At 42.4% G+C, this 26,713-nt stretch overlaps 1 protein-coding gene across 8 annotated transcripts in view; it reads left to right on the forward strand.

Moving 5' to 3' along the window:
- Positions 1-26,713, forward strand: part of HIVEP1 (HIVEP zinc finger 1) — a 131,920-nt gene that overhangs the window by 15,924 nt on the left and 89,283 nt on the right. The window lies entirely within an intron of this gene.

The following is a 26,713-nucleotide window of genomic DNA, read 5'->3' on the forward strand; positions in this document are numbered from 1 at the left end:
GAGTGGGCACCGTAGGCAGACTGGGGCATGTCCCAGAGCTCGTGGGAAGTTTTCACAGGCATCCAGGCTGGATATGGCCTCGGCACAGAACAGGTTTTAATTATTAATGTTTTTCCAGTGTCTTATGGCTGGCTTCTATCATGCCTTTTCAAAAATAAATTGGTAGCGCATTCCTCTTTAAGACTATCATTTTAACATTTTTTCTTCACAACTTGTTGGGTTTTTTTTTGCAAGTGGTGTTTATTTTTTTTTCTTCCTCTGTGCTTTTTTTCTTCCCTCATTCATTTTCTCCAGAGTGACTTCCAGTTCTCACTATCTACGGCTATTTCTTCTCTATCATTCTGCCTGCTAATGCAAATATAACCAACAGTCTAGTGGGCATCTAGGAAACAGGCAAATTCATACATTCGTCTTATTCCTCCCTGATTTTTCCTCCTGTTCTTAAGCCTCACAAAGCTTTGATATTGCTAACATCTTACACGCTTCAGTTTGCTCCCTGAACGAAGTTGTAGGTATAAAGACATTTCTACTGAAGCGACCTGGAGTTTACACGATGAGGCCTTAAAAAATACAGCTAACAAAGTATGTTCTTCAGGAATAACATCTTTACAGTGCTTTGAGAAAGCAGAACAAGAAATTGGCTATAGAGAAGCATGGTGTATTAAGAATCAAGGTTCAGAGGTTTGAAGAATGCGCTATCTGCCTGTATCACGCTCAGGAAGCAATGCCAGCTAATGGATTTTCAGTGTATCTGAAAACTGACCCCGTTATTTTAGGCAGTATTTCTACAAACAGTGTCTCCAAGATGAAGGAGCAAGTGTGCGTGTGGTTGCATTTCTCACAGGTCTGTACAAACACATTTAGGACTGCGGAAGTGCAAAAAAAGAGTTAATATTGAAATATTTTTCCAACTTCTACAGTAATTTTTGTACTTTTTTTCTTCTTTTTTTGTGTGTGTGGGTAAAAGTTCTTGACTTCCCCATTCTGTAGGAGATTCACATTCTAGCAGCTTTTCTTTTGAATGCTCAACCTCCATGCTTTAGTAAAATGCTGACCAGATTTGCACAGTAGATCTCTCCTGTTTACTGTCTTGGACTGTCAAAGGGAACTTCAGAAGACAGCGTGTGTGGTGAGCAGGCTGGCGTGCCTCACGTGCCTCGCAGCCTCCTTTCCTGTGTCTGTTTGTAGCATCGAGGGTAAAAGAGAGATTGAACCCGTTGAGAGGTTTTCTTCTGGACTGTAGTATGTCGCCTGCGGTCAGGTATTAAAAGCTTATAAATGGAGCTTTTCAATTTGGCACAGCATGGCTGGTGACAGTCCTAGCTTACCGATGTTGGCCTTCTGTAGTTGGATGTATAAATTATAAAATGCTATTTAAAAATACTTAGAAACAGGGAGGAATCTGAACGTTAATGTCTTATTGGTGGAAAATAATGGCCTGAAAAGGATGCAGTGGTCAGTGTTTTCCAGAGCTGAAAGTTTCTGGTTAACCATGTATTTCTGCAAGGGCATTCAGAAATCTGAAATGCTTTGAAATCTAGTGATGCGAGGAAAAGGGGCAGAGGAGGCAAAGCCTGTTTTTAAGCTAACAGAAAGGGTTACTGTAGATGCACAATTAGGTACTGGTTACCTGCAAGTTAATTTCAGTCTTGCATTTCTAGTAAACACTGATGTAAAACGTGTCTCTGGAGCCAATGCTACAACTAATCAGCTTTTTCTCCAAGAGGCTTTAAAAACACAGTTTTGGCAACGGTAACTAAGATGGTATTTTACAGAAGAACCCCCAGTAAATGGAAAGAAAGCTAGTCATCGCTTTCAATTAACGGATCTGCATTCTGTTATTTAAATGTTTGCATCCTGATTAGCATGTATGCTGCATTTAAATATGCAATTTTACTTTACCAAAATTTGAGGCATGGAGAATGGAGATAATCTTTCAGATGCTAAAGGCTGGGGCTGTGAGGTAAAAAACGTGCAGGAGATGCGCCCAACTCCCTCAGCCTTGTACAGCAATACCTACGTGACTGATATTTTCACTTAGTTGTGGGATTATGGGGTTTCTTAATCAGATATGGGTAAAGGAAAAAGTGTGGAGGGGGTTTGGTTTTATTTTGTTTTGGATTTTTTGCAAATTCTGCTTAGTCTACAACAGACTTAAATTTTAACTGAAGTATTAAGGCTTTTGTTCATGAACTAAATTTCTGCTGCTCCTCATTTTGTTAAAGACAGAGTTGAGCATGTACAAAAGTTTGGGAGATTTTTCTGGATTATTTTAAGGATTGCCAATTTATGATAGCATCTGATCATTTAAATCTGCATTTCCATTGTGATATTTGTTTCATATATGTGTGCAGAATAGTTGCTATTTCTTACATTCTTCATAATGTTGGTTGTTTTTTCATGTAAAAGCACTGATTCTGATAACGGTTGTTAGGTACCAGAATATAGTGGTTTGCTTTGCCGACTCACTTCTGCTGCAAAGTTGAGACTTTTGGCCAAAAGAGCATGTACATCTTTCTGGGTTGCAGATCCTGGCTTTGTGAAAAACTGACTGATTCAACAGAAAGGTTGGCCTGCCACGTAAGCACACCATAAAAAACGAGCATCTGACAGCTCTGTGGCTTAAAGTAATGGATCTGACACAGGCATATGGAAAATTCATGCAACGGGGATACTGTATCAAAACAATTTCTGTGGAGAGGCAAAACCGAAGCCTTTCCCTCCCTTCCTCCTTCCTCTGCTTTCCCGTGACTCTGTTTTTACATTGTTTGCTTCTCACCTTTTGCCTTTTAAATGGTTCCTCTTTAAAAACCGACATCTTACACAAGGATTGAACAGTTTCTCAAAGAATTTTTAGGTAGAACGATTGAACTTTGAAGGGTAATATTCACATGGAGATAACATCAGGAAGGTGGGACGCTTTTGAAAAGCCATGGTTCCTCTTCCACTTAACGTGACTGTCCAAGAGGAGAGACGACGTACTGTGCTCATGTGTTGGAAAGGGAATTCCTTTGCAGGATAATTTGACTCTCTTTCTTCCCAAGGAAACTCGATATTCTTTCTGTGCCCTCTGATGACACAAACCTTTTCCCCCCTCCACCCGGTATATTTTTGTTGCATTAGTTTTGATATCCTCTGCAAGGTTTTGTATTAGTCTTCTACCTGGGCTTGTAGAGCAAAGACTTGTGTTTACACAGAAGGGCTTCTGTTGTTGCTGTTGAACTGGCAGAGGTTTTGAGAACTGTGAAGGGATAGAAAGTAAACATAGGCAAGCAACAAATAGAACAATCACCCTTCTCTCATAGCAAGCAAGCCTATAACTGATCTTGCCGGCTTATTTTGTTTTGCATTTTCTTTTTTTTTTTTTTTCTCCCCTCCCGCCTCAAATGTTTTTAAAACTGTTAGGCATAAGCAGTACCAAACCCAAGTAATTCACAATTCTCAGTTTTTCTGCATATGTAATACCCAAACTACTCGGTGCTCTGTGTTTTTACTATTGCATTGGTGTTGGAGTACCATTCATGCAGCCGGTTTTCTTCTCTCTCTGCTAGAAGAAAAATGAAGAAAATAGCTGGAACTGACTTAGGCATTTATCCTGTCATTTTTCTGTATCCTCCTTGAAGTTGTCCAAAAATCAAAACAATTCAATAGTAGCATTTTTCACCGTCATTGGGGCTTCCATATTTTTTGTTGCACTTCTTTCAACAGACCTTTCAAAATAAGGTATTGCTGTTACAACTACCACACAGTCGAGAAGCAGAGGCACAGGAGGATTAAGAGACAGCTTAACCAAGGTGTGTAGGCACCTGCTCTCTACTAAAGCCTGAGGAGCTGTTGTGCCCAAAGCCCTTGCTGATCAGGCCCTGGAACGGTCCTTTAGGGTCATGCTGGGGGATGAAGCCAGGTTGTTCCTGGCTGCCCCGGGTAGCAGTGGTCACTGCTGACCCAGTGTTTTCCAACAGAACCCTTTCCTAAAATTTTTGAGCTGTGTGGCTCTCTTCACGAGACTCACCCACACCCCACACCCCCCCCCAACACACACACCCCCACACACACATCCCTTCATGTATTGGTGCCTAGCGCTGTGGGGTTTTGATTAATGAGGTATAGATGTGTTTGTCCAGGGGCCTGTTGCCTCGCTGCACCAGCGGGACACGACTCTGAACAGCATCCCCAGTTCCAGGAGCTGCCCGGTCTGCTCTTCCCTCTTACGAGTTTCATCTGAGGGAAGCTCTCTGTGGTGAACGAATTATTGAAATGAAGCGCCTGAAGATACAGTTAGACTTTTGTTCATCCTGAGAAGTAATTAACAGCTGGATGTCTCACCGCTGAGAATTAATTCCCTTCAGTAGTGGCCAAGTCCTCCTCTGTGTCCCTGCAACTACATTTGTGTGTCTTCAGTTCAGCTGGCTGTTGCAATGAATATGGCAGACATGCCTCTAATCACGCAGATCTGTGTGTATGGTGAGCCTGTGCAGTGGACTAGGGCTCGCACTCTTTAATTTCTGAAGCAGTAGCCTAGCAGGTTCAGGGGAGCCTGGCCCCAGTGATGTACAGGCTGCGGATTTCTGCTCTGGCTGCAACCTCCGTGAAGCAGCTGACTTTGTGCCTGGGGAACAGCACTAGCTAGGAACCACAAAACATGAATCACGGGGATTAGAGCCTCATGGCAAGATAAAGGGAATAGACCTCTGGCTGTGTAAAGGTTGGAAAAGCTATTCTCCAACACTGTTGCCATCTCTGTGCCCAGGAGTGCTGAGGAACTTGGCATGATGCTGCCTGGTGGGTTTATCCTTTATGTGTGCCTGCGTGAGAAAAGTGTGTTTGGTAAACAAATTTTAAAACGCCTGGTTTGCTCCTTCTGCTTCATATGTAAATCCCACCGTGGGAACTGCATATATGCTTACTTAGCATTTTAAAGTTGTAGAAGGCTAACGATGCTGCAGTGTAGGTTCGTGAAGGTACGCTGTGGCTTTTTGTGTCGTATCACTGACCAGGTGTGTGCAAACCATCCAGGAGTCTGCTAACGGGTGGAGGAAGGGGCTCTCGCTCTCCTGGCGCATTACTCCTTTGCTCCCCTGGTAAAGCTCTGCCTGAGACACACACTGGTTTGCTTATTTTGGTGCTCTCACAAGCTATACTAAATAATCATTATAATAACAACACAGACTTTTAAGTAAAAAGTCCACTGGAAAAAAAGCTGAGGTTTTTCCGGAGACGAATCCAATTGCCCCACCCGTTTTCTTTCTTCAGAAACTGGAGCTCGGGAATTGCTACAGAAATGCTCTTCCAAGTCACAGTGGTTGCTTCATCCCCTTCCTATTTACCGTGCTCCTGTGGTGGTGAGGAAGTACAGCAAAGCTCAGTGTATACAAAATCCTCCATACAATAACAAGAAAAGTATTAGTTTGCAGTTAAGTGGATAAATATATTCCCCAAGGAGAACTTTGTCTGTACCTGTCTGTAGCTGACACTAATGTTGAAGCATGCAGCTGAGAGGAAGAGGGGCGTAAATATTCCGGCTGAGTCGTCTTTGCTTCTTCCTGACTTTCCCTTTCCATTCATGCTTAATGCCCATGGAAATATTTTTTTCTTACAGGTTATTTTATTTGCTTTTCTCCCCCCCTCCCCCCGAAAAATTATATCCAGATTATATAAATTATAAGAACGTATTTGTGCAACTAAGACAAGAACTAGGAATTAGAAGAGCAGATTTGCAGCTTTTCATTCAATATTGATTGATTTTTATGTGTACTCTTGTTCTGTATTGAACTGCAGCTTTTACTTTGCAAAAAAAGAGAAGCATGTACTCATGTCAAGAGCATAATTCCTAGTTATTTTCAGCAGGTGCTTAAACACAATTGTAGATTCCAGCTTATAGCTGAGCAATTCACCCTCTACCCCCTATATGTAAATTCATAGCGGAGGACACAATGAGGGGTTTGAGTGTATAAATGATACCTTTTTTTCAGTGTGGAATTCCCATTGAGAGGCCAGGCCTAAAAATACCAAATGTTTCCACAAACAATTCCTGTGCACTGCGTGTTGAGTAATACAGCTACAACCAAGGAGAGAGCGTCTGCTGACAATTTCCCAAATTAATGCAGGAGTCCAAGCTGAGCTAGTTTATGTATAGTTCTTATTATTGGTCATACGCTCTTACCAGAAATCCAGATGTGCTTGAATCATACAGCAGATTAATGACACAGAATGACTGTGGCTGCAGGATGAAAGTTTCTTTTGTGTACCATAGAGGATACGGTAACTTCCAGTTAATGACTTCAAAATATTTTACAGAATGCAAATGAGCAAGTTAAGGCATGTAAACAAAAGTTGTCAGACTTCTTTTCAAGGTAAGCGTTTGAATTACATGCTATTGAAATGTGTGACTTGATTTAAAGAAATAATTTTGTATCAGTGCTGTCCTTTTCCAATGGAGTGTTTCAATAAATAAATATTTAAAAAAAACCCACCCTCAAAACATTCTTAGTAAATAAAAGGGAAATTCAAAAGGGAAAAGCCAAAGGGAGCAGAGGAACTGTACAGGGCAGGCAGCGGTCCTGCTGAAATAGTAGAAAATCTTGTATAAGGGAACCTGAAGCGCTCCATTTTAGGAATGTTTCAGCATAACAGAAGTTTTTGAGTGGCTGCTAATTTGAAATATGAAGCTCAGCATGAAAGTTAGTAAGCTTATGAGTTCAGATATTTCTCAGTGCTCATATCCAGTAGCTGTATAGGCATGTTTATGCAGCATCAAAAACCTTAATTTTTCGTTTTCCTGCTGCTGTCATACCATACTTTCCTTGGGAAAAATCCTGGTCCAGTGATTGTGGAGTTTCATGTCAAAGTATGCTCTCTCCAAATTAAATCCCTGAGGAAGCAGGTGAGTGGTGTAGGGAACCTGTTCATCGTGGCTGCGTCCACGAGCTACAAGTTCTCTTGTTGCTCAGGGTGGTAGAGGCAGGGCTTTTCACTCACCTGGACCATTTACTTGTTTGTTTGGCAAAGAAATGGATTAGAGTGATGCTGTCACTGGACTGGTTTCACCAGCATCCTTATTTACATCAGAATGGTTTCAAGTACAATACATAATTGGAAGCAGCGTGGGAGAGCTCAGTGGCCCTTGTGGAGTTGAGGAGTTTTTATCTCGATTTTTGACGCAGTTGAGACCGCCCCTGAAAGTGACTGAGCGACCCTTGCAGAGCCGTCAGCACTGCCCATTGGCACGGAAGTCAGTAACTGTGGCTCGGAGTCCACTCAGGTCTGATATTTCCGCTCCAACAAATCCAGTTTAAAACTAGCATCAGGGACTACTTACACCAGCAGCTGTGGTAGCCCAACATGTGCCCATGAGTAGCTGTATTTTTCACTCTGTGTATTTACAGTCTAAGCTGTAAATAATGCTTGAACTCTTTCTAAGCTTATTTCCAGCTATTTTTTGGTGGAGTATTTAGATTATTATCATAGACTGGGATGGGCTGCATGTTTCTTCTGTGTTGTGAAGCTTTCACGTAGCGACTTTTTGCTCACCTCAACTTCTGTAGTAATCCACTTCTGAGAAGAGGGTGGTGTTTGCACCAAATTCTCTGCTTCCTTTGGCAACATAGAAAAAGGAAAACGTTTTTCCCGTTAGTGACTGGTCTAATTTGTATTTCTGCTTGCATGAGAATATATCCCAAATTTACAGAGAGGGATTTGTTTCGGCGTCCTGTTAACCTGAGAACTCTTGGGGGTTTTTTTATTCCTGGCAGTGGAATTACATTCACTGTTTCTCCTACTTCAAATCTAATTTCTAAACATTATGGGAACTGTAATGTAATCGTCTCCATGAAATGTCAGGTTGCCATTCATAAGAGACACTTTGGGGGGGATTTTTGGGTTGTTTTTTTTATCCAATGGCTCATCTAGGCTGGGGATGAGTGGGGCTGTTGAGCCAGAGGCACTGGTGGCAATGTTGGGAATGGTCAGGTACCCTTTAGCCTTTGATCGTTGTGGTAGTTAATGCTATTCTGTTTAATCCTGATAAAACTTACTGAAAATAGTCAGACATTTGTGCATACTAACATTGTATTTTTTTCTAAAGGTAATAAGGATGCTGATAGGCATTTCTTTGTTCCTAAGGCAAGCATAGTATTGATAGAGCAGTGTTTTCTCTTGGGACATCAGAATCAAATCTAGTTTGTTATTTCTGTATGCATACCTATCCTTCTAGGCTTGTAATATTCTCTGGAATTCCCACAGTTTTCTGCAAACAGCTTTATTATTAGATATGTGCTTTCTGAAGTCTCCACTTAGGTTATCTTCAATATCGTCATGATACTGAGGTCACGCCTAGCAGCCAGACAGCCCAGGCCATATACATGTGGGGAAAAGCAGAGGCGGACAGGGAACAGGGGCAGAACAAGGGGTTATGGAGGAATCAGGACAGTATAATTTACTTACCTGTATGGGGAATGTCTACATCTAGTTATAAATGAAACTTTCTTAGAGCTTTCCCCAAACTTGATTTTTTGTATTTGCCTGAAATAAAGATAGTGGAGAGAGGTATGGGATTACCAGACACTGTGAAGCAGTTTCTCATAGGAGTATAGATTACGCTGTGCTGGAGAAGATTATTTTTTAAATTACTGATATGCTTCAACAGCAGCTCTGGAAATACGTAGAAGAAAAGGTAAGAACGAGGATAGATGGTTGATGCAAAAAACACCCAAGAAAACTGGATCCAGATGGAGGAAGTGGGATCTACGTTCTTGAGCTATGGAAAGGCTCTCCCATGTTCATCCCTGTCTCCCACTATTTTCAGCACAGTGTGAGGAACTCTATGCTACATTTACGTATTGGAACTGAGAGTAAGAAAGTAGTAACGAGTGTTGTTGGCGTGTTGTGCTTTCTGTAATTTACAGCATCGTCACTGTGCTGTGCTGCCATGAAGGACAGAATATAGCCTTTGTCCCTACTCAACATTAGTGAAACCAAGAATGATGCATGCAGTTGGCAAAGACTTCAACAACAGAGTCCCCATTCATTGCTGCAGAGTAGTTTGTTTTAGCTGTGTTACATAAGCCATTTGTGGTATAACTTAGGACATTGCACAGAATAATATTGGGCATGGAATCCATCTGTTGTACTAGATACTGAGAAGGGAAAAAAGATACCTCATTGCAGTCAGTTGCTGGGATAGGCCTTCAAAAGCTGGCTGAATTGAAGTATTACGACCCATTCCCTTAGCGACATCGTATGGCAAGTGCTAGAAGCAGTAATGAGCGACTGCAATAGATGTCCTACTTGCACAGAAATATTCAGTTTTACCCTTTCTGAACCTAGTGCCAACTTAGGTCTTTTGTGAGTTATACACAGACTGGACTGGTAAGGGAAAGTTTTTTCTGAAAATACTACATGCGTTACCAACCTCATGGTGTAAAGGTGATGTTTTAGTGGGGCCATAGGAACTATAAAGCAGATAAGATTTTTGTCATTGAGCTCTGAAAAGTTACTGCCATTAGGTATTGTGTTTCCTGAAAGTAAATCCACCTGCCTTTTGTAATTAACATTCTGCCCAAGAGTATGCAAAATATTATTAAGTAGGATGTTTTTGCTTACAGTGGAAAGAAGGAAAAAGAGCAGCTGAAATACATCAGAAGTTGGTGGTACTGAAAGTGTTGCTTTGCCATCCTGACTGTTGTCTGACAAAGAAGTAAAATGCTGTATAAAACTCTCTTCAGTTAGAGTGGTGGGTTTCTGCGTTTTGTTTTGGAGGACTTTTAAAAAAAATAAGTGAAAGCAGGCATTTCCCAGAGTCATGGATTGCCTTTGCCTTTGTTTTGTCTGCCCTTTGCCAGGGAGGCACTGGATATTGCCTGCTTGGCAAAACATCTTGCTTTTTCTTGGCATTTGATACCACTAACCCTCAGTGTAACCTTGCAAAGCGACTAGAGATACTGGAGAAACTTTAAGCAAAAACTAGTTTTATTTCAGTCAGGTGGTAGGTTAAGTTCTTGATTACTGAGTTAGCACAAACAAAAAATGTAAAGCATTGACAACAGAGTACAGACTCAGAGGCTGTTGTCATATACTCTGTTGAACCTGTTTCTCTGGGATTTTGTCCAAGGTGTTTTATAGCTACAGAAATCTGAGGATCCAGCTCTGCGTAGGTGCTCTTTGCCTTTATAATGCTCCCTTTCGAAGGAGGAGCCTGTTCCTGGAATTAAAGGAAGAAAATTTCAGGTCATGTTTCTGTTGATTTTTTTGAAGCTCCTTTTTTCTGTTTTCTTGTCTTTAGTTATGTGGCAACCAAGATGCTGGTCGTGTCATACTCTTTAAGCTTACCTGGGAGCAAATCTTGCTGATGAGGAGCCTTAAAATTCCTATGTTTTACCTCTTAATAATTCGGTTACATCATGTACTAGAAGAGTTTTATTGAATCATGTAGCACTTTGTCTTCTAGAGCTATAACACTTTACTGCGATTATGTATGACATTAACATGCACTGTTAGTTTTAGAGACCAAACCTGACATATTAAACTGATGACAGACTTGGCCTTGGGGGGTGATATTTCTAAATTGTCCTCAACTACTATCCTGTTCTACAGTTAGTTACTTTTGGGGCTCTGGCCATCACAGTGGTGAATTACTGAAAACAATCTGAGAGTCCATTGTAACTGTGGAATTTGGTATTCATACCTATATATGGGGGGGAAGCGCTGATAAAAATGCTAGGTCATTTTTCATGGGTTTGGGGGCTTCTTTCAATTGGCTGTAAAATCAAAAATACCCAGTTCAATCAGTTGTTAGAAGGCAGCATTCATTCCTTGTATGTATAATCCAAGTCTTCTGTAGTTAGGCCATGCAAAAAAGGAAATGGGAACTTTTTTGCATTTGGAAACTAATTTGAATTTAAAGGAGGTATAAATGTAAAATTCAGGGAATGTTCCATCTCTGTGGACATACTTATTCTGGGACAAAAAACAGTGCTCTGTGACTGTTCAGCTTTACCCATTTTTAAAATAGAATACTTAATCGAGAATAGCTACTAGCTGTGCATAGCTAGGCTTTGAGTGTACGAAATTTCTGCGTGTCTTATTTAGGTTCCTAAGGAGGCGTTACCCAAGTATTATTTAAGTATCAGATTCAGGCTGAATATTTTCAGTCTGCTTGTTTTGCAAGCACCTAAAATTACTGTAACTGAGAGAAAGGAAAAAAGTGTAGTTTGTGCTTTTGATAACAATATGTATGTAATCAACACCTCCTGGTTAATGAATTAGTTGGCTGTTTCTTTCATACAGCAATAGGAGGGAAAACTGCTGGGATAATCAGCAAGTATTGGCAGAGGGATTCAGCAACATATATATCGGTTAATATTTCCTTTAAATAGTTTTCAAGTAGATTAGATCAAAATTTTGAATGTGTCCCCCTGTGTGTCTAATTATTTTCCAGAAGCTGAGGCAAATTAAATATTATGAACTGTACAGTATTTAATTACTTTCTTAAACTTGGAGGAAGCACACTGAATGGTTTTATTTCCCTTTTGCAGTGCAATCACAGTCTGAAGAATAAACTGTTAATTTTGATTTTAAAAAATTGAACATATTTGAAGGCTTTTTTTTTCCAATGAGGTCTTCTGTAATGTCAATATAAATATCTTTTTCTTCTTATGTAGTGATAAGAATATGTTTTTTCTACAGCTATCTGTTGCCCTTGTAACATAGTGAGTACTTTGAGCCCAACCGTGTGTGCAGAAGCCCTGTTACAATTTAGAGTTCATTGCTTAGAGGCCATCCAGAATTCAGTTATTAAGAGGTAGATGGATCAGCAGAGAATAAATTTATCTTTGGTGATGGCCACTAAACCTGTGCCCTCAACAGTGTTACGTTCCAGCACCCAGACTTGTCTTTAAATGTTGTCTCTTACCAACTGTCTCTTACCAAGGAGGGCACGGGGCCATTCCCTGAGCAACAAAGAGAGGACAGCACGTGGCTGGCCACCCAGTGATGGCCACCCCTTCTGCATGGCAAGAGGTGGAGCAGTTTTGAGAGGAAAAGCAGCGTAGGAAAAGTTGCAGCTGAGGGGAGGTTGTGCTGCTGGCCTCGGTCCAGTGCTTGGCTCCCCAACCCCACGATGTTCTTCAACGCGGGTCTGCTTGTGCAGAATACTGTATTTTTTGCTCAGGGAGCTCGTGCTCCCCGAAGCAGGGGAGGGAAGCGCTGGTGAGGAAAGGAACCAGACAGCTCCTAGGACGGGCTGGACTTTAGCATTGGGGGTGGGGGCAAAGCAGCTTGCAGGGGATTTTTGATGTGAGCTTCCTCTTGTTATCCACTTTTAAATAGATATGCCTGCTGATGGCAGGGTTTTGGGGGGCTTTTCTGTTTGGTTTGGGGTTTTTTTGTTTTTGTTTGGGTTCTGGGTTTTTTGTTTTGTTTTTTACAGAACCAACAGCACATTTTTGTTTAAAAAAAAAAATAAAAATGCCATAAGCTTAAGCTCTAATTCTTTCATCTTAGCTATAACAAAACCAAAGAGAAAACCCGTAAGCCAGTCAGCTACCTTGGAGCAGGTGTGTTTTTCCCAATTAGGAAGCCTCATTGCTAGCATGATAGCTTTGGAGAGTTTATTATTTGCCTTACATGAATGTGAGATACAGATTTCTCACTCAGTCGTGGCAGCTGTCACCCGAGGATGCCGGCGTTGGGGAGCGGAGTGTCCCCTGCCGACAGCCAGGCTTGTGCCTGAGCTGGGGTGCCCCGTCGGGAAGCCGATGCCTGGCCGAGCAGGGAGCCAGGGTTCATGAAACACAGAAGGTTTTGTCGGCTGCAGCTTTTGGGAGGATCCGAGACCTCTGTGCCGCTGTGATGTGTGAAGGTAGTTTAAATCATTTCAGCTTTACCTCGGGCATCTCTGCCCCACCTTCTGTTGGGTGGTAGAGACCAGTTCTTGGTGTGTTCTGGTGATTTGGTGTGACCACTTTTCACTCTCTACTTTACTGGAAACCCAATGATAACTCATTTATTATTTTCTGTTTACCAATCATACTTTCCTTCTGTAAGAAGTTTGGTAGCAATGTAGTGAATTACATCAGTATTTTTATCAAATGTCCTGTAAAAATACGTTTCTGGAAGCACTCAGAATTGTGGGGATGTGTTTTGCAAATATCATTTTCTAGTAAAATAATGCTACAGCTAGAGAAAACGATGCTATGTATTTTGTATTAAAAAATAAGGATGATTTAAGCTACAAATAACTGTAGAAGTTGGGGTCACCAATACCAAAAAAAATGGCCCCCACAAAGTACTTAAAATTTTGAGTCTGATGGTATTTGTACTCTTCTCATGTCTGAAGGCTGCCAAATTCTAGATGCCGTCTTTCCTGGGAACTAACCAATGCTCTCTGGCATGATTTTTACTTCCCCTTATGTCTATATTTGAAAAAGCATATGTGTAGTCCCTAAATGAATATAGTGGTTAACAAGCTATGGATTACAACCCACAAAACATATTTGCTAAAGTAAGTTTCGTAATGCCTAATGGAAAACAAATACCAGAGCTACTAAAACAGGAATATTGCTATACATGCATATATTTCATGTATGAGAAAAGCTGAAGGAAAAATCCCCTTCCGAGTTTTTCTTGAGCATGCTTCTTCCTGTTATTGGAACTCTGGGGACATTGGAACTCTGTTATTGGAACTCTGGGGGACAGAACTTGGTTCTTTGGCACATATTTATATTTTCCCTGGTAGGGCAGGACACCGCTATATGGCAGGAACAGCGAGTTACTTGTTACACAAGCAGTAGTTCCATCCTTCGTAGTTACATCCTGAGGAAGTAAAGCCAGTAGTGTCCCCCTAAAGCAGCACCGTTAAGAAGTCATTCTGTAGTCAGCAGCATCTCTGTTCCTAAAATAAAAGAGGCCGTGCAAAATTTTCAAGCCCTCTACAATACACACTGTGTGCAAGTGACGGGACGTGATGCTCGAGCAGCATTTGGAGAAAAGCCCCTGCCTTACAACTGGTGAATCACCCCCAGCTGATGGATGGTCTCGGGGACAGGTGGGGAGCGGACCCAGGCTGGGAAGGAGTGTGCTGGGGTAGAGCAGATCTTCCCCCAGTCTTCCATGGTAGATTGCCACAGGTGCATGCAGCCCTTGCTGCCCGACTTGGGTAGCACTGAATTCGGGAGCTAATTCAGCTAGTAACTGCTAGCTTGAACACAGCACAAAATTAGGGGTTTGATTACAAAACACTTATGCTTAGTAGTGTTCTTAACCTCAGGTGCTCAGTCTTGAGCCAGAAATCCCTGAAGTTGGCTTAAACGATTAGATTTTTTTAAAATTAAAAAGGAACTTGAAATGTACTTACTTGCCTTCTTGCATCTGATACTTTCACATTTGCTTCTTCCACATGATTGCACTGCTGTGAGGGCAGGGAACCTGAGAATAAAAACTGAGATTTCTGTAACCTTTTGCTTCCTCTATCAAATCCCTTAAGAAATTATCAAACACTGCCAAGGTTTATGATGTAATTAAAGACTTCGTAACACCTTTTATGACTGCCTAATGCTCAGAGCAGAAGAAGAAACTCAGTTGTTGCATGTTGTGTAACCAAGCACACTGGCTCGCATCTTCAAAAACAGAATTTAAAGTCTGTTTTTTCAAATTAACTTTTAGATACCTATATAAGTACACTTAGTTCTGGTAAGATCAGTGGAAATTGTTAGATGGGCAGCACTTCTTCTGAGCTGAACTGCACCTTTATTTTGTTTTTTTCCCCTTAATTTTGGTCATTAGTTTCTCAATAGTTTGTTGATACTAGTGCACTTTGTATTTAGGAAACAGGAGGTAATTTCCATATTAGCTGCCTGGTTTTGGTAGAGCAGCTGTGGCAGAACGTTCACTCTTCTGCCGGAGTTCAGCCCATGAAGCCCTCTATCTTGTGTTTAGGAAAACAGCTTTGTACATGCATGCATATCTAAATATAGATTTTTATTTTGTTTTATTCCCCTAAGAATATTTGTTAGTTACTGCTGTGGGAACTTTCTGTGGTTTTCTGATAACCTTTATACAAACCAGGAAGAAGTGACCTTTCTCATCTCAAAATGAGTTGAGGCACGGCTGCTAGGTACTTTCCAAATGAGTGCAGCGTGACATCGCGTGTGGCTAGCCCGTACGAACCTCACTCAGTCCAGCTGTTGTTACCCTGTCAAGTATGTCTCATGATGCCAGAGGCCATATCTGCCATGCACTTGCATAAGGTTTTGGGTACTCCAGAGAAAATGAGGATTGCTGTGACCAGTATAAATAAAAGTATGACCACAGCTTAACTTGCTGTTTATTTTCCTTGGAGTTTGGAGCATATGTGCGTGTGTGGGATATATGTACATACAGAAACTTTCCATCAAACAAAGCCCAGTATTACAACAATCCTAATGCACCTGCATGGAACAACAAAAGGAAATAAACTTTTCTGTTAAGGCACCCTTGGTCCTGGCTGTACAACAAACAACTAAGTGTCTGCCCAGTAATGGTTCTGATAAATTGTTTGTCAAAAGCTGCTCTAGTTAAACTCAACAGTTGCTTTGCATGAGAAGTGACTCCAAAACAAGTTGCTGAAACTTAGTTACACATGTGCTGTGGACAAGGTTTTGCTGAGGGAAGAGTATGTTAGTAATGTAATTGCCACGGTGTTCTGATCTGCCTGAATTTTTCTCTTGGAGGGCTTCAGTTCTTAAAACACTGCCACTTACAGTGTTGCCAGTAAAAGGAAAAGCCAAAGGAACATGTGTGTATGGCGGCCGAGATCTCCACCAGGACTGCAGTCCTGTCAATTTTCACAAAAAACTCTGGAACGGTTTTAACAGGACCATTGACATCTCCCTGGCTTGGAGAACATGCTTCAGCCCTGGACTCCTCTTGCAAGCCATGCAGTGGAAGTCAGGAGGAGTGTGTCGGGGGTCCGGCCTTTAGGACACAACGGTGCGTATGGTCAGCATAATCCAGGCAGGCTGCACGCATCCAGATCATGTCAGGGCCTCTCCAACCCCAACGGCAGTCCAGAGGCAAGAGAACACAAAATGTTTTTGAAGCCACCTGTGTTGTTCTCCGACCTGTGCTTTGTCCCATAGAGGCACAGTAGTTCCTGTCCCCTCATCATAAGACGTCATTGCAATGCCTTTGTTCTTAAAGAGTTTCGTTAAGAGTTTTCATTTACCCCCCCTTTTTTTTTTTCTGGCCCAAGGACTGAAGTTGACTGGGGTAGAAATCACAGTAATTTTTCACATCTTTGCTCTAGGGTGACTGCAACTGTAACATTTCTATGGGTGCTTCTGTGTTACCCGCAAGACTAGACCAAATTGTGTACCTCTCTGCATCTTCAGTCAGTCCTTCAGGCTTTCTTCCACCCTCTCTGTTTGTGAAATATGTCTTGATTTAGTCAACCTTGATATGAGAGCAAAACCTGATGTTGCCTTTGGTGTTTCAGTATTAGTCTGTACTGTTACTGCTGATGGATCAGTGAAGGTTGGAGACCTTTGCTTTTAAACGTTTGGAGGAGGGCACCAGGAGTGTCCCTGTTTTACTGGAGCTCAATGTGCTTGTCCCACTGCTTTTCTTCCACGGCCTTCCACCCTGTGGCGTGGTGTAGAGAAATTAGGAGCGGTGGTGGAGAAGAGCAGCTAGTGGAGAACAGAAAAGGTTGGAAGGAAGAAAAAGAGAGAAGAATAAAGGGGAAAAGGACAGAGAAAAAAACCACCCTGGAAACTTAAAAGAAAGTTGTGGAAGAACGGGGGGGAAAAAATCACTTCCTTAGATTGAACCCAAACTTGTAGCTGTAGCTAAATCACAGTGAGGTGGGAGATGCGACTTGTTTGTTTGGACAGCTGATGGGTGGTCAATGCTTTTAATCCACTGAGGAGATCCCTATTTTTTGAGGGATGGTGTAAATAAGTAAAATAGTTTTTACCCCAAACTCCTAGTAATCTGTGCAGACAAAATACACATAGGAGCGGGAAAAGCCATGTACTTTATTTAGAAGCGGGGTACAGGGAAGCTGATTTCCACAAATAATACGCATTATCCGCTGGTACAGTATATAGAAGTCAAAGTGGTGTTCCAGCAGATTTTCGCCCTTTCCTAGTTGTAGACCTCTTAGCTTTTATTTTCTCTGTAGCTGATTGCATGGACTTTGGTTTTTTTGTGCAGTTCAGGTGACTTGCAGTATTCCACAGGGCTACGTCATCTTTAATCGTTCCGCCGTAGACTTGCTGTTGAGGGGCAGGTTGTACCTGACCTTTGCCCAGGATTACCAGGGACAGCAAAGCTAAAGCCACTCTTCTTTCTGTATTTTTAACATAAAGGGACTGCTCCTCTCATAGGCCTCAATGGGCACTTGGTGCTGGGAAAAGGGTAAGGTGGTTTGCCTGCATGCAGAATCACAGGCCTGAACTGGGTCCCTAAGAAATTATCTGAACCACTTACCCTAAGACAGCATTGGCAAAACCTTGGTCGTTTCTGACAGTCACTAGCATCTTCATATATAGGTATATGTTCTCATCCTACTAAAAAGATAAAATATATATCACATATATATATATATGATGTATATGTATACATATATATATATTGTATTCAAGTGCTTTTCTTTCTGTCAGAAAGCTTTTTCTCACTGTCTTGGTAAAGTCTTTCTTCTTGTAATTTGAAATAAGTTCCTTTCCTCTTTGCATCATCCTTCTGAACAATTGAAGACTGTTACCTTGTCTCCCTTCAGTTTCCTTTTGTTTAGATTAGATACATAATCCATCCTTTTTCTACTCTTCTCTCAATATCTTCTGACTTGGCCACGTTTCATGGAGTGCAGCAGTGAAACTTGACCAAAATGCTCCTGCTAACATCCCAGTAATGGTGAGTACAGCAGAAGGCTTTCCTCACGGACCTCTGTTGCTGTCTGTCTGTTCCAGCACAATGTTTGCTTTTTTGCAAGAGTGCGATATTGTTGATGCACGTCCTAGCCTATTGTATGCTGTAACCTCTATCTCTCTTCCACAGAACTCCTGCTTAGCTGGGAGAGTTCAAGTTGGGCTGTTGATGAAAGATGGAAAACTGGTTGTGAGGATAGCATGGGATAAGGAAATAGAAGGGATAACAATTACTTAGAGGAAAACAAGTAGACTAAAGAAACTGTAAAAATATTTCACTGGATAAAAAAAGAGAAAACTTGGAATATTTTTTCCACAGTTACTAAATCTGATGCCAAAAGGATTTTGGCAATAAATGTGCTGAAGTTTAGTTTGGGTGTCAAGGTTATAACCTGATTTGAGGCTAGGAGATAGCCAAAGGAATCTGTTTTTCTTGTATATACAAGACAGTAGTAGTAGTAGTAGTAGTAGTATTAATGCGAACGTTTGCTTGCTTGTGTTGGTGCATGCTTGAATACTGTCATTTTGCAGGCCAAGTTGCTTTTCTGTGTGACCTTTCCATATTCTTTGTGCAAAAAATTTCAGTTCAAGTGATTTTTGTATAAAGTGTTAGATAAATTCAGTTGGTTTTGTTTGTATGTATTTTCTTGTAACAATAGTAATTTTGTAAGTTTGAAGAAGTGGTACTTTAAATGTTTCTGTAGTCTTTTTATCCCACATTTCGAATGGCAGGGTTACTTGTGCAGTGTCTGGGGTGGGTACCTATGCAGAACAACTCCCGTGATGCTTTTCGTTATTTAGGATGTGCCACACATGCACAGTGAGTTTTTCCTTTCTGAAAAGAGGGGAAATCCTCACTCACTGAAACAATTTATCTTCCAGATGGGACAAAAAACTGTGGGTCTTTGTAGTGGGCTTAAATCCTGCAAAATTTCACCACTGTATTTTTTCCAGTAATCCCAAGATTGTTTGTTCAGCTGCTTTTATTCAGTGTAGCACTTAATGTATTTGGGGGGGGGGGGAGAGAGAGGTGGTTAAAGCATGGAACTTTTTGTTTTTTAAGTTCTTTGACATATACTTGTTGTTTCAAACTCCTTTCCGTGTTCACATTGTTGATTTTCTGCGCGTGTAAAGGAGTTTGCTGTGTGCGTGAGCACACCCGGGAGGGATGTCAGCGATTTGTGCTCCTGAGTCAGCAGAAGTTGCTGGAAAAAGGACAGAAGTGTAGTAACTCCTGTGGCAAATGCCGCAGTTCGCGTTGTGTTGTCTGATCCCGATTATGGGCCTTAAGCGCCTACTGACAGCTGCAATCCCCTTGTTTATGAATCTGTTCCTAAATGCTTTCTTTCGGAGAGTCATACAGCTATGACTGCACCCTGGTTCGTTTCAACATTTTCTCATTAGCCTTAAGGGAACTCTTCTAAAACCTGCTACCCCACGCTGCTTCCATCGTCAGTGTGAAAGGGGACGGTTTAACAGCGCTGTGCAAGGACTGGGGGCTGGGATGGGTTTGGGAGCAGGAGGGAAGGGCGCTCTGCGTTGGCTGGAAAACCATGTCATCAAATATCGTCTGTATTAGTTTATAATATCTGACCCAACTGTTACTGAATTGGCCAAGGACTGGGTTGAAATCATATAGGAGTCTGTGAACTTTATTTCTCCTTGGGTCTTTCACTTTGGCCTATTTCAAACCAAAACTTCAAAAATTGAATGGAAATATATTGTTTAATTTAACATATTTTTTCCACTTATGCCATGGTCTGGGTTAGGGGTTTTGGGTTGGATTTTGGGTTGGTTTGTTTGTTTTAAGAAACTAACCAGCTGAATCCACAAAGTAGTACCCTTGGTAACCCTACAATACTCCTGTCCTTGAGCACATGCACTGCTGTGAAGGGACAGTGAGCTGTAGAATTGACCTGTGCTTCGTCTTCCAAGGCCTGCACACGGGTGACTACATTATTTGTTGTTTAGCGTGTTCTGTGATCGGTGCTAAAATTTGAGTAGCACAGCTTGCAGAAATGCTGAGTAACTGCTGTTTCCCTTTTATTTTGTTTTAAATAATTCAAAAAGATGCTTATACAAAGCTGTAGGTGCCCTGCTGCATAATTAATACTACAACAAAACCACAGCGGCATTAAAATAATTAGTCAAAAAGGAGCTCTGCCTGTCTGCTACCAACAGAGAAAATTCTGTTCTACCTTTTATCGCTCTGGAAATGTAGATCCAAGTCTCACAAACAGTTTAAAATAGATAGCTTTTGCTGAAGTCCCTCTGTTGAAAATTTAAGGAGGGGTAAAAAGAGCAGGAGCAAAGAGCTGACATGTCCCCGGAGAGCTCAAAGGAGACCACTCCAAAAGGACCAGTGGATGCGAGGGGAAATCAAGTCTTTGCTCTCAGGAAGAGGGGATCTGTATCCACCGGTTTTAATAAAGGTACAGAAGGATTTGAGCCGCGGGTAGAGTGGGGTGTTGGGGTCACCCCAGTGAGTTATGCAGCCACCGTCTTTTCCCAAATTGTTTGCAAAAGAACCCTATGTGAGCTCCCCATTGCAGCTGAATTGTTAACTTTTTTGGATTCTTCATACACTAAATACTTTTGATACAGAAGTTGGAAGTTAGCAAGGATTCCTTTGTGTAGCACTCCCTTTTGAAGTAGAGCCCTGTATCTACAAGAAAACACTATGCAGAGGGATAAATTCTGCTTTTAAGTCTGGATTTTATATATAAATGTCTCATGAATCTTTTTAGCACAATACATGCTAACACAAATATTTACATATGAAAAGGAAATAGGATTTTAAACTATTTAGTTGAATATGTAAGTATCCCTGTCCTTGTTTGATGATTATTTTTTTTTTTTTATTCCCCTTCCAAATAATCAGCAGAGAACTTCAAGGCTGTGGCATTTCATTCCTTTCTCACAGTAATTTCAGTCCTTTTCAAGTGCTGATACTTGGTTCTGTCTTAGCTATTTGATACTGAAGTTTCTCAGAGAGCTTTTACAACCATATCCACTGGTCAGAAACTGCTTGGCTGCTTTTTTGAAGCCCCCATCTTCGTTTCTGTCACAATGCTTCCTAAACCATTTCATATCCTATGTTTTTGGCTAGAAAACTGGTAGTGCTCAGCTGTGGCTGAAAACCCTGGTGCGGCAGCCGGCAGCCCCGAGGTGGTGCTGCGACCTGGTGAGAAGCTCTTCCCCAGGCTGGTCTTAGAAACTAGTAATGGTGACGGTCACATCTCCTGAACCCAGTTTAGCACTGAGCACAAGGAAACCACCCAGGCCGTGCAACCGCAGCCACCTCCGGCCCTTTGCGGGCTGCGTTGTCTCATGTCATGCAATACTGTTGTTGGTTATTAAAGCATCCTCTCATGTTGGCAGCCTACCGGCCTGTCGTCTTCCAGCTGAGCCTCAAGGCTTATTCCACCAGAGCTCGAGAGAGACGTGCCTGCCTTAGCTGTGTGCTGATGCTGTCAATCAGACAGGGGTGATGTGGAGTAACAGGCCACTCTTTACCATGTATTATGTGCCTGACCTAAGGGCCCTGGCAGATCCTAGTTCAGGTGAGCAATGTGTACGGCTGCCACTTGGCCATGCGGTTGAAACCTCAGCCTGGTGACAGCGAGAAGAGGTACTCTTTGCTGGTTGCCCACAGTTGGACCCGTGACAGTAATACACCAAGAACTTGTAATGAATCCTGTGAGTCATGCCATTACTTTTTGGCGCATTGCTTTCCTTTAACTTTGCGCTCAGAGGGAGCCCAAGCACAGCCCCAGAGACTCCTCCCTTCTTCATCTTCCTGTGGAAAACATCTTTGTGTGGTCTGGGCAGGCAGGACACGGTGGTTGGGCAAGGGAACCTTGATTTTGACCACCTAAGGAGTAAGCAGCATAGAAGGCCATCCTGGAGAACCAACTAGTGTAGGGTGAGCCGCTGTTCTGTTGTCATCTTCCATGAAGTAACTGGAAAGTTGTGTCATAAATACTTGTGGCTCTGATCGTCTCTGCAGAATACGCTGTGTGACAGACAGCCTTGCTTAGGGGTCTGTATCTCGGGGATTGTGTTGAGTCATACGGTTGATTATTTAAATGTAAATAATAATTGACACATGTTCAAATTTGAATTTCATTAGGCGGAGGTTTTTAGACTTAGGCAAATTAATTTTTTTTATATATAACACTGTAACATGCTTACTAGCTTTGACAAAGAGTTTTTTCCCCCAATACAGAGATAGGAGATAATAATATGCAAGCAGACAAGGTTATGCAACAAGGGGATACTTTAATCATCTTTGTTTTGGAGAAGATGGCCCAGTGTGAGACACCTCTTAAAAACAATCTACTTCACTGATAGCTTGCTTCAACAGACTGACAGCATCTTGGAAAAGAAAATAAGTGTTTGCTATTCCTGTCGTAGACTTCTTTCAATCACTGCGACAGATGTTCCAAGCATGTTGTTCCTCTGTTAGGTTTCTTTAGTAGTAAAAATACTGTGGTCTAAATATAGTTTAAATTGGTTGAGATACCTTCTTTGAATATGATTCAAAATTGCATTATACCTGGTTTAAATCATAGTGTAACAGGACGAAACCACTGGAAAGACTATTTAATATTATTTCAAACCCAGGTAGGAGTTTTTATTCAGTCATATTTAAAGCAGTTCCAAAGAAGTACTGTCTTTTTCTAACATATCTTGCAATCTGACTTAGGATGAACACTAGATAGCATAGTGAAGTCTTCTCCCCCCATTCACTATTTGGAATTACCTTTGATAAAAATGGAAAAAATGCTTAGTTAAATAGTTCTCTTTTCCTGTATCTGAGCTTTTCTCTGTCATGTCTCCTGCTCACTCTCTCCTGGACACCACTGTGAGAGCTAACAAGATGATGCAGTCTGAGTTCTGCCAAATGTGTTGAAGGTAAATAGCTCCTCCTTTTTATTCTCCCCCGCCCTTCATATCTAGCTGACTGCTTGCTGTTCATGAGACCCACTTTTGGAGACCACTGGGTTGGGAGCACAGCTGCCTGCCTGGAGTCGGGTCACGGTGGTATGACAGTAACTGCACTGGCATCCCTTACGATTACAAACGCGATTCCGGTCAGTGATGTTGATCGGGGGAACACTCTCGTTTGGATACTGGCTGGCTGAAGGCTTTCTGCTCCCTCTTTTTGACATCTGGCATCAGGACACGTATACGGATGAAGTTGCTAAATTGCAGTGTTTGGGAAGCGGTGCTCTTTGTTTCCAAAAATGATGAGTAGAGCAACGCTAGGACACAGTTCAAGGTTTATTTCGTCACTTGGACTTTCACTCCAGTGGAAGAGATTGGGATTTCAACCTTAGAAAATGGAGGTCGTCAGTTTGTAATCTATTTTTGTTTCATTACTAGTTAATTTTTTAATAGACTGTTAAAATACTCCTCCAGGAAGGAGGTGTAGGGAAATACAGGTGCTGTGATCTCTAGTCACTAATGACTGAAAACAGTTAGCATCCTTCATTTTGTGCCCCTTTTTGGGGGAGGAGAGAGAAGCTCGCGTGGTAATCGCATGCTGCCAGGTCCTTGCTGTGAATCCGGTGGCAGTAGAAACAGTCTCTTGAAGGTCGCGCTTCTGTGGGAAAACTCACTGGTAGTTGACTTGAGCATCCAACTTTGAGCCTTCACAGGAGAGAGCAGTTCACGTGCACTTTGTCTTGAAGCCATTTGGGCCCTGCTATGATCTCACGTAAGGAGACATTTTCTTCTAGGTTTGTTGTACAAATTTAGAGTTAGGATTGTTTATACTGATCTTTCTTTTTCTTTGGTTTCAAGCTTCTCTGCACAGCGGTGATGATTGTAGTTATTTACTTACTCGTTTCTTCATGATTTAGTGCCCATAGGTCTTTAAGCTGTAGGAACAGTGGGAAAGACTTTGAACATCTAATTTCTCCCCCTTTTTGCAGCATTGTTCTCCTGATTAAACAGAAGTCCTGTAGCATTCAGCCTAGGAGGTGCTTTATAAAGTTCACGGATAATTTTACTATCGATGGACACCTGAATGCACTTTTCATTTTTTCTGCAGTGTGATCATGGCCTTCTTTTAATTGTTTTTATGAATGATTTTATTTTTTTTTTAATGAAAGAAGATCATTAACCTACTTCTTGGGTTTGCCTTCCTGTTTGAAGAGCTGAGTGGGGCACGTTGGGACAGTTGTGGCTTTGGGGTTTCAAACTTCATCTCTTTTGTCCAGCTCCCATGCCAAGGTATAAGAGCATGGCGAGACCTTTATTTCCTGAAAGGTAAATTGGTCATTTAGGGACAGACATCTGAGATTCTTCTTTATTTCTTTGTCCTTACCCATTTATAACAACAAGGCTTCCAGCAAGATGATGGTGCCTTCAGCTCAGGATTTAGCAGGGCAAATTACTGCAAGTGAGGAGAAGAGGTGAAGTTTCTTGGAGGTGAATATAGTAAAGATGTTCCTGCCTGCCCATAGCATTTGGATATGGCTAATAAGAATGGGAAACACCTTGACCTTAACGTAACCTTCTGCCCTGGTACTTTGCCACCTGTCTCAAGACCTGCAACAGGAGATTTGACTGCCTCTCATAAGCTCTCCTACCAAGGTTGTCTCCCAGAAAGGGAAACAGAAGAGTTACGTAAAAATGTTTTCCTTCAGAACTGTATGTTACAGAATTCAACCAAGACCCTGATTTTAGCTCCAGTAGAAGTCTAAAACTGGCACAAACCATTTTCCAGGGTCCATTTTTCTGTATGTATAAAGAAAGTAAATGAACCAGTAGTTCAGTACGTGGGGCAGAGTATTACTAAATGACAGCAAGGAGAAAGGTCTTCGGAAAGAGCCACAACCGCCGATTCACTAGTGAGCGAGGTTTCTCCCTACAACACGGGATACAAGTTCTTTGTAAAAAATCACCAGCGGAGAGCTCTGAGGAGAGGCAGTATGCTGCGAAACAGAAACTGAAGCAGTCGCAGACATGATACCTCCTTGTTGAATATTAATGAACCGTAACACTTATATGGAAGGTTTGTGGCTTGTTATGTATGCTTAGCTTGTCAAAAGTTTCTCGGGGCATTAAGGGCAGGCAGTGTCATTTGTGCAATAGGCAAAGCCCTCTGCCTGTGGATGTGACAGTGACCTTACTTGAACTGATAAATAGCTGTCTTATCCACGACCTTTAATAGCCAAACTACGTTCACTATCTACAGCGTTTTAAGGTTCGCTTCAAAAGAGATCAGTGGATAAAGCGCATGTATGTATGCGTTGCTCTGTGTGATCCTTTCTGGCTTGTAACAGCACATCAAAGGAATTCCAAAGTTTTAGGAGTAGCAGAGCAATCATTTTTCCCTGTGCTTGCTTTCTTCCTTACGAAAGGTGCTCATTCATAGGGATGCACGGTGTTGTGCAGCCTGTTGATCTTAAAGAGAAAAAAAAAAAAACAAATGACAATGTAAAGTTGGGTTTTATCCTCTTAGTAGAAAATAAGGCTTATTTTCTGCTTGCATTCTCCTGTTTCAATTTGAAAGAAGACAGAGGTGATATTAAAGTATAATGAGGGCAATTCATTTTGTTAGCTCTCAGTGGTTCAGATTTAGAAGAAAAAACAAACCGTAATCAGCATAGAATTTACGGGCTCCCATGTAAGAACGTTATGCATAACCTTCAGCAAACGCTTATGGGCTGCCCTGAATAGTAAGGGGTTTAAGCACATGCTTAAAGCGTTCTCCTGAAGGAAGACCTAGGTATCTTGGCAAGTGTTTTATTACGGCTTCATTTACCTTTATCATAAATCCCAGCACCAGAGGCAAACTTTTCTTTCATCTCTTGGCAGATATCTGGGTGTATAGATTTTTCCACCTCTGTTTGGCTTGCTGTCTACGGCTCCCTTGCTGCAATCTGATCAGGCTAGGCTGACCTTCAGCGGTGCTCCACATGGGCCGGGGGCCCTGCCCGCATGGATCCGATTGCACGATCAAAGTCCGCACCTTGCCTTTCATCTTGCCCGTTCTCTGCCTTCCCGGGGGTATTAACTGGAAGAAGTTAACCGCGCAACAACGTTTTGCTGCACCTACTAACGGGAAGCAGGAATGGGAGTCGCGTGTTGTTGCACGGCTTCGCTGTAGTCGGGTTTTCTATGGCGGGAGATGAGATTGGAGCGGTTTACTTCTGCACCGGTGGGAAATGCAAAAAAGGAGGGGGGGAAGGAAAACCCCCAAACAAACAAAAACCCCCAAGCAAAATATCCCCCAAACAAACAAAAACCCAAAAAGCCCCCGACCCGCAGGCTGCTTCAAACTCTTCTGAGGGTGAGGCGGTGCGCGGCTGGCGGCGGTGCGGGGCGCGGCTGGCGGCGGTGCGGTGCGGTGCGGTGCGCGGCGGTGCGCGGCTGGCGGCGGTGCGGGCGGGGGCCGCCGGGCCGTTGGCAGGGCTCGGCGCGCTCCTCTTGCGTAAGAGGCGGCCCGTCTTCCCCGTAGCTGCCGTTGCCATGGCGAGATAGCGGGGGAGGATTCCTGGGATCCGTAAGCCGGGGAGAGGGATTACGTCTTAACCCGGCACTCCGCTGCGCCTAACGTGATGTGGCAGGGTCGTTCAGGTGTAGCCGGGGGTGACCCGCCGGGTAACGGGAGGGAGCCAGCAGCCCCCAAGTGTTGCAGGCATCGTTTTACATGAAATAAAGCTGTGCGGGGCGGGGTGGCTCCGGGGTAAGAGGGTTAGAGGCGGTTGCATGGGGGCTGCGTTGAGAAAAATATCGCCAGACTTTAGGGGAGGTTGGTGCGAGGTGTCGGGCTGGCTGCAGCGGAATATTTCCTGGTT

Source organism: Ciconia boyciana, chromosome 2 (assembly GCF_034638445.1).
Source record: "Ciconia boyciana chromosome 2, ASM3463844v1, whole genome shotgun sequence".
Taxonomy (NCBI): domain Eukaryota; kingdom Metazoa; phylum Chordata; class Aves; order Ciconiiformes; family Ciconiidae; genus Ciconia; species Ciconia boyciana.